The 5,000-nt window shown below is 52.2% G+C and overlaps 1 protein-coding gene, 1 long non-coding RNA gene and 20 other non-coding genes across 22 annotated transcripts in view; 21 read left to right on the top strand and 1 right to left on the bottom strand.

Annotated features, from left to right (window-relative positions):
* osbpl1a (oxysterol binding protein-like 1A) overlaps nt 1-5,000 on the bottom strand; it is a 31,655-nt gene that overhangs the window by 7,523 nt on the left and 19,132 nt on the right. The gene's annotated exons all lie outside the window — the stretch shown is intronic.
* Nucleotides 1-5,000, top strand: part of LOC147047340 (uncharacterized) — a 22,728-nt gene that overhangs the window by 7,148 nt on the left and 10,580 nt on the right. The gene's annotated exons all lie outside the window — the stretch shown is intronic.
* On the top strand, nt 196-267 carry trnap-agg (transfer RNA proline (anticodon AGG)). Its single transcript has one exon. It is a non-coding gene; the product is annotated as a tRNA-Pro (tRNA).
* On the top strand, nt 355-426 carry trnap-ugg (transfer RNA proline (anticodon UGG)). Its single transcript has one exon. It is a non-coding gene; the product is annotated as a tRNA-Pro (tRNA).
* trnap-agg (transfer RNA proline (anticodon AGG)) lies at nt 512-583 on the top strand. Its single transcript has one exon. It is a non-coding gene; the product is annotated as a tRNA-Pro (tRNA).
* On the top strand, nt 669-740 carry trnap-ugg (transfer RNA proline (anticodon UGG)). The gene has a single exon. It is a non-coding gene; the product is annotated as a tRNA-Pro (tRNA).
* On the top strand, nt 985-1,056 carry trnap-ugg (transfer RNA proline (anticodon UGG)). Its single transcript has one exon. It is a non-coding gene; the product is annotated as a tRNA-Pro (tRNA).
* On the top strand, nt 1,301-1,372 carry trnap-cgg (transfer RNA proline (anticodon CGG)). The gene has a single exon. It is a non-coding gene; the product is annotated as a tRNA-Pro (tRNA).
* Nucleotides 1,616-1,687, top strand: trnap-agg (transfer RNA proline (anticodon AGG)). The gene has a single exon. It is a non-coding gene; the product is annotated as a tRNA-Pro (tRNA).
* Nucleotides 1,773-1,844, top strand: trnap-agg (transfer RNA proline (anticodon AGG)). Its single transcript has one exon. It is a non-coding gene; the product is annotated as a tRNA-Pro (tRNA).
* On the top strand, nt 1,932-2,003 carry trnap-ugg (transfer RNA proline (anticodon UGG)). The gene has a single exon. It is a non-coding gene; the product is annotated as a tRNA-Pro (tRNA).
* On the top strand, nt 2,089-2,160 carry trnap-agg (transfer RNA proline (anticodon AGG)). Its single transcript has one exon. It is a non-coding gene; the product is annotated as a tRNA-Pro (tRNA).
* trnap-cgg (transfer RNA proline (anticodon CGG)) lies at nt 2,245-2,316 on the top strand. Its single transcript has one exon. It is a non-coding gene; the product is annotated as a tRNA-Pro (tRNA).
* Nucleotides 2,873-2,944, top strand: trnap-agg (transfer RNA proline (anticodon AGG)). Its single transcript has one exon. It is a non-coding gene; the product is annotated as a tRNA-Pro (tRNA).
* trnap-agg (transfer RNA proline (anticodon AGG)) lies at nt 3,185-3,256 on the top strand. Its single transcript has one exon. It is a non-coding gene; the product is annotated as a tRNA-Pro (tRNA).
* Nucleotides 3,344-3,415, top strand: trnap-ugg (transfer RNA proline (anticodon UGG)). The gene has a single exon. It is a non-coding gene; the product is annotated as a tRNA-Pro (tRNA).
* trnap-ugg (transfer RNA proline (anticodon UGG)) lies at nt 3,502-3,573 on the top strand. The gene has a single exon. It is a non-coding gene; the product is annotated as a tRNA-Pro (tRNA).
* Nucleotides 3,976-4,047, top strand: trnap-ugg (transfer RNA proline (anticodon UGG)). The gene has a single exon. It is a non-coding gene; the product is annotated as a tRNA-Pro (tRNA).
* On the top strand, nt 4,133-4,204 carry trnap-agg (transfer RNA proline (anticodon AGG)). The gene has a single exon. It is a non-coding gene; the product is annotated as a tRNA-Pro (tRNA).
* trnap-cgg (transfer RNA proline (anticodon CGG)) lies at nt 4,292-4,363 on the top strand. Its single transcript has one exon. It is a non-coding gene; the product is annotated as a tRNA-Pro (tRNA).
* On the top strand, nt 4,764-4,835 carry trnap-ugg (transfer RNA proline (anticodon UGG)). Its single transcript has one exon. It is a non-coding gene; the product is annotated as a tRNA-Pro (tRNA).
* Nucleotides 4,921-4,992, top strand: trnap-agg (transfer RNA proline (anticodon AGG)). The gene has a single exon. It is a non-coding gene; the product is annotated as a tRNA-Pro (tRNA).

The raw sequence follows: 5,000 nt of genomic DNA, 5'->3' as shown, positions 1-5,000 counted from the left end.
ACCCATGTGTCAATTACTGAGGCTTTACAGTTTACTATGTGGCTCGTAGGTCTAGGGGTATGATTCTCGCTGAGGGTGCGAGAGGTCCAGGGTTCAAATCCCGGATGAGCCCTGCTTTAATTGGCCTTGGTTTTTCCGACCATTGTCACATAAGGACCCATGTGACGACTAATGAGGCTTTGCAGTTTAGTATGTGGCTCGTTGGTCTAGGGGTATGATTCTCGCTTAGGGTGCGAGAGGTCCCGGGTTCCAATCCCGGACGAGCCCCAGTTTATTGGGCGGCTTCCCCATTTGCGAGCTATTGTCCGACCGTGACCCATGTGACAACTACTGGGTCTCCACAAACCAGTGCGTGGCTCGTTGGTCTAGTCGTATGATTCTCGCTTTGGGTGCGAGAGGTCCCGGGTTCAAATCCCGGACGAGCCCTACTTTAATTGGCCTTGGTTAATTTCTGGCCAGTGTCACATGAGGTCCCATGTGACAATTAGTGAGGCTTTGCAGTTTAGTATGTGGCTCGTTGGTCTAGGGGTATGATTCTCGCTTAGGGTGCGAGAGGTCCCGGATTCAAAACCCGGACGAGCCCTAGCTTATTGGGCGGCTTCCCCATTCGAGCTATTGTCCGACCGTGACCCATGTGACAACTACTGGGTCTTGACAAATCAGTGCGTGGCTCGTTGGTCTAGGGGTATGATTCTCGCTTTGGGTGCGAGAGGTCCCGGGTTCAAATCCCGGACGAGCCCTACTTTAATTGGCCTTGGTTAGTTTCTGGCCAGTGTCACATGAGGTCCCATGTGACAATTAGTGAGGCTTTCCAATTTCGTATGTGGCTCGTTGGTCTAGGGGTATGATTCTCGCTTAGGGTGCGAGAGGTCCCGGGTTCCAATCCCGGACGATCCCTAGTTTGTTGGGCGGCTTCCCCATTTGCGAGCTATTGACCGACCGTGTCCCATGTGATGACTAATGAGGCTTTGCAGTTTAGTATGTGGCTCGTTGGTCTAGGGGCATGATTCTCGCTTTGGGTGCGAGAGGTCCCGGGTTCAAATCCCGGACGAGCCCTACTTTAATTGGCCTTGGTTAGTTTCTGGCCAGTGTCACATGAGGTCCCATGTGACAATTAGTGAGGCATTCCAATTTCGTATGTGGCTCGTTGGTCTAGTGGTACGATTCTCGCTTAGGGTGCGAGAGGTCCCGGGTTCCAATCCCGGAAGAGCCCCAGTTTATTGGGCGGCTTCCCCATTTGCGAGCTATTGTCCGACCGTGACCCATGTGACAACTACTGGGTCTTCACAAATCAGTGCGTGGCTCGTTGGTCTAGTCGTATGATTCTCGCTTCGGGTGCGAGAGGTCCCGGGTTCAAATCCCGGACGAGCCCTACTTTAATAGTCCTTGGTTCATTTTCTCTGGCCAGTCACATGAAGACCCATGTGTCAATTAATGAGGCTTTACAGTTTACTATGTGGCTCGTAGGTCTAGGGGTATGATTCTCGCTTAGGGTGCGAGAGGTCCCGGGTTCAAATCGCGGACGAGCCCTAGCTTATTGGGCGGCTTCCCCATTCGAGCTATTGTCCTACCGTGACCCATGTGACAACTAATGAGTCTCCACGAATCTGTACGTGGCTCGTTGGTCTAGGGGTATGATTCTCGCTTAGGGTGCGAGAGGTCCCGGGTTCAAATCCCGGACGACCCCTACTTTAATTGGCCTTGGTTAGTTTCTGGCCAGTGTCACATGAAGACCCATGTGACGACTAATGAGGCTTTAAAGTTTCGTATGTGGCTCGTTGGTCTAGGGGTGTGATTCTCGCTTAGGGTGCGAGAGGTCCCGGGTTCCAATCCCGGACGAGCCCTAGTTTGTTGGGCGGCTTCCCCATTTGCGAGCTATTGACCGACCGTGTCCCATGTGACGACTAATGAGGCTTTACAGTTTAGTCTGTGGCTCGTTGGTCTAGGGGTATGATTCTCGCTTTGGGTGCGAGAGGTCCCGGGTTCAAATCCCGGACGAGCCCTACTTTAATTGGCCTTGGTTAGTTTCTGGCCAGTGTCACATGAGGTCCCATGTGACAATTAGTGAGGCTTTCCAATTTCGTATGTGGCTCGTTGGTCTAGGGGTATGATTCTCGCTTAGGGTGCGAGAGGTCCCGGGTTCCAATCCCGGACGAGCCCCAGGTTATTGGGCGGCTTCCTCATTTGCATATTGTCCGACCGTGACCCATGTGACAACTACTGGGTCTTCACAAATCAGTGCGTGGCTCGTTGGTCTAGTCGTATGATTCTCGCTTCGGGTGCGAGAGGTCCCGGGTTCAAATCCCGGACGAGCCCTACTTTAATAGTCCTTGGTTCATTTTCTCTGGCCAGTCACATGAAGACCCATGTGTCAATTAATGAGGCTTTACAGTTTACTATGTGGCTCGTAGGTCTAGGGGTATGATTCTCGCTTAGGGTGCGAGAGGACCAGGGTTCTACTCCCGGATGAGCCCTGCTTTAATTGGCCTTGGTTTTTCCGACCATTGTCACATAAGGACCCATGTGACGACTAATGAGGCTTTGCAGTTTAGTATGTGGCTCGTAGGTCTAGGGGTATGATTCTCGCTTAGGGTGCGAGAGGTCCCGGGTTCCAATCCCGGACGAGCCCTACTTTAATAGTCCTTGGTTCATTTTCTCTGGACAGTCACATGAAGACCCATGTGTCAATTAATGAGGCTTTACAGTTTACTATGTGGCTCGTAGGTCTAGGGGTATGATTCTCGCTTAGGGTGCGAGAGGTCCCGGGTTCAAATCGCGGACGAGCCCTAGCTTATTGGGCGGCTTCCCCATTCGAGCTATTGTCCTACCGTGACCCATGTGACAACTAATGAGTCTCCACAAATCTGTACGTGGCTCGTTGGTCTAGGGGTATGATTCTCGCTTAGGGTGCGAGAGGTCCCGGGTTCAAATCCCGGACGAGCCCTACTTTAATTGGCCTTGGTTAGTTTCTGGCCAGTGTCACATGAAGACCCATGTGACGACTAATGAGGCTTTAAAGTTTCGTATGTGGCTCGTTGGTCTAGGGGTGTGATTCTCGCTTAGGGTGCGAGAGGACCAGGGTTCTACTCCCGGATGAGCCCTGCTTTAATTGGCCTTGGTTTTTCCGACCATTGTCACATAAGGACCCATGTGACGACTAATGAGGTTTTGCAGTTTAGTATGTGGCTCGTTGGTCTAGGGGTTTGATTCTTGCTTAGGATGCGAGAGGTCCCGGGTTCCAATCCCGGACGAGCCCCAGTTTATTGGGCGGCTTCCCCACTTGCGAGCTATTGTCCGACCATGACCCATGTGACAACTACTGGGTCTTGACAAATCAGTGCGTGGCTCGTTGGTCTAGGGGTATGATTCTCGCTTTGGGTGCGAGAGGTCCCGGGTTCAAATCCCGGATGAGCCCTGCTTTAATAGTCCTTGGTTCATTTTCTCTGGCCAGTCACATGAAGACCCATATGTCAATTAATGAGGCTTTACAGTTTACTATGTGGCTCGTTGGTCTAGTCGTATGATTCTCGCTTTGGGTGCGAGAGGTCCCGGGTTCAAATCCCGGACGAGCCCTACTTTAATTGGCCTTGGTTAGTTTCTGGCCAGTGTCACATGAGGACCCATGTGACGACTAATGAGGCTTTGCAGTTTAGTATGTGGCTCGTTGGGCTAGGTGTATGATTCTCGCTTAGGGTGCGAGAGGTCCCGGGTTCCAATCCCGGATGAGTCCCAGTTTGATGGGCGGCTTCCCCATTTGCGAGCTATTGTCCGACCGTGTCCCATGTGACAAGTACCGAGTCTTCACAAATCAGTACGTGGCTCGTTGGTCTAGGGGTATGATTCTCGCTTAGGGTGGAGAGGTCCCGGGTTCCAATCCCGGACGAGCCCTAGTTTGTTGGGCGGCTTCCCCATTTGCGAGCTATTGACCGACCGTGTCCCATGTGACGACTAATGAGGCTTTGCAGTTTAGTATGTGGCTCGTTGGTCTAGGGGTATGATTCTCGCTTTGGGTGCGAGAGGTCCCGGGTTCAAATCCCGGACGAGCCCTACTTTAATTGGCCTTGGTTAGTTTCTGGCCAGTGTCACATGAGGTCCCATGTGACAATTAGTGAGGCATTCCAATTTCGTATGTGGCTCGTTGGTCTAGTGGTATGATTCTCGCTTAGGGTGCGAGAGGTCCCGGGTTCCAATCCCGGACGAGTCCCAGTTTATTGGGCGGCTTCCCCATTTGCGAGCTATTGTCCGACCGTGACCCATGTCACAACTACTGGGTCTTCACAAATCAGTGCGTGGCTCGTTGGTCTAGTCGTATGATTCTCGCTTCGGGTGCGAGAGGTCCCGGGTTCAAATCCCGGACGAGCCCTATTTTAATAGTCCTTGGTTCATTTTCTTTGGCCAGTCACATGAAGACCCATGTGTCAATTACTGAGGCTTTACAGTTTACTATGTGGCTCGTAGGTCTAGGGGTATGATTCTCGCTGAGGGTGCGAGAGGTCCAGGGTTCAAATCCCGGATGAGCCCTGCTTTAATTGGCCTTGGTTTTTCCGACCATTGTCACATAAGGACCCATGTGACGACTAATGAGGCTTTGCAGTTTAGTATGTGGCTCGTTGGTCTAGGGCTATGATTCTCGCTTAGGGTGCGAGAGGTCCCGGGTTCCAATCCCGGACGAGCCCCAGTTTATTGGGCGGCTTCCCCATTTGCGAGCTATTGTCCGACCGTGACCCATGTGACAACTACTGGGTCTCCACAAACCAGTGCGTGGCTCGTTGGTCTAGTCGTATGATTCTCGCTTTGGGTGCGAGAGGTCCCGGGTTCAAATCCCGGACGAGCCCTACTTTAATTGGCCTTGGTTAATTTCTGGCCAGTGTCACATGAGGTCCCATGTGACAATTAGTGAGGCTTTGCAGTTTAGTATGTGGCTCGTTGGTCTAGGGGTATGATTCTCGCTTAGGGTGCGAGAGGTCCCGGATTCAAAACCCGGACGAGCCCTAGCTTAT

The sequence above is a fragment of the Syngnathus leptorhynchus genome, chromosome 13, assembly GCF_054491065.1.
Source record: "Syngnathus leptorhynchus isolate UIUO chromosome 13, UIUO_Slep, whole genome shotgun sequence".
NCBI lineage: Eukaryota > Metazoa > Chordata > Actinopteri > Syngnathiformes > Syngnathidae > Syngnathus > Syngnathus leptorhynchus.
Note: the sequence above shows the minus strand (reverse complement) of the source record. Positions and strands in the feature narration are given on the sequence as shown.